The sequence below is a fragment of the Crocodylus porosus genome, unplaced genomic scaffold (assembly GCF_001723895.1).
Source record: "Crocodylus porosus isolate Cpor-Errol unplaced genomic scaffold, CroPor_comp1, whole genome shotgun sequence".
In the NCBI taxonomy this organism is placed as follows: Eukaryota; Metazoa; Chordata; order Crocodylia; family Crocodylidae; genus Crocodylus; species Crocodylus porosus.
Genome location: NW_017728915.1, coordinates 6,907,024 through 6,908,218, shown reverse-complemented (window position 1 = coordinate 6,908,218; position 1,195 = coordinate 6,907,024). Strand labels below are relative to the sequence as shown.

At 52.1% G+C, this 1,195-nt stretch overlaps 1 protein-coding gene across 1 annotated transcript in view; it reads left to right on the top strand.

Annotated features, from left to right (window-relative positions):
- BCAR1 (BCAR1, Cas family scaffolding protein) overlaps positions 1–1,195 on the top strand; it is a 42,139-nt gene that overhangs the window by 1,505 nt on the left and 39,439 nt on the right. The window lies entirely within an intron of this gene.

The following is a 1,195-nucleotide window of genomic DNA, read 5'->3' as shown; positions in this document are numbered from 1 at the left end:
GGGCTGGCAGGGGTCGCCCTATGGTCCCCTCCTCCAGGTCCCCCCCAGTACTTACCAGCTGGGAGTTGGCTGCAGCTCACTGCTGCAGCCACTGGGGACTGCCCAAATCATCAGACATCTCTGTGAATCTTTTCTGAAGATTCAGAGAGTTTTGAATTGATTCAGACCTTTAAATTGGTCCCCTGATTCAATTTGCATTCAGAGATTCGGCCACTGAATCAGGCCAAATCTCCTCTGAATCGACTCGCCATCCGAAGCTTTGCACAGCCCTAATGCTCAGCACCTTTCGGCACTAGCTCTCGCCTGAGAAACCAGATCTCTGGAAGTTCCCACAGTTCCTCTCCTGTTCCCCAACCCTTGCTGTCTGGGGTACAAGGGGCAGCTTTTCCCTGGGTTGTCAGCTCAGATGGTGCTGCCTCTGAAACAGTGTGAACCCTGAGTTCAGAGGTTGGCAGTAGAGCCTAGATAGTCCCCAGAGAAGACTACCGAAGCTGAGGGTGGGGAACTCCCTTTCAGTTTTTAAGCACCAGGTGAATCCATTGATTCCAGGAGCAGGGGCTTTAAATAAATTGGGGGGCATCTTGAGACCAGCCATACAGTCATACAACTTGGTAATACTGGTTGTAGGAAACATGCAGCCATATGGTCACGGGCTCAGGGTGATCTCAGTCATTTGCTGCATTCTCCGCTGCACATTGCTCAGCCTCTGATCAGGGGAGTGCAGGGGGGGCTGGGCAGGGAGTGGGGCCGCCCATGGCTGACAGGTGGCATGATGCCCTTTTAAAGCACTTGTGAAATGGCGTTTAAGTGGAGTAGCACCAGTTTATGCCAGCTGCAGGGTCTGGTCCATTGCAGGTGCTACCCAAACCCAGGGAAGAAACCCCAGTAACTAGCAAGTCTGCTTTTTCATTTCCATCAGCTGGAGCAGTCCTTTGATCCCTGCCCCAGCACCCCAGTGAGAGCCAAACTGTCCCACAGTAGTAACTGCACTAGGCAGGTGAGAGTGGGACAGATACAGGATTATTAATCCCATTTTGAAGGAAACTGTGGCACCAAATGAACTGGACTTGTGCAGGAGCCAGGCCTGTGGAGAAGTTAACATAACCTGGTGGTGTTTAACACCGAAAAATGCAAGGTTCTCCACCTTGGGAGGAAAAACCTGCAGCATCCTTATAGGCTCGGCAGTGCTACGTTG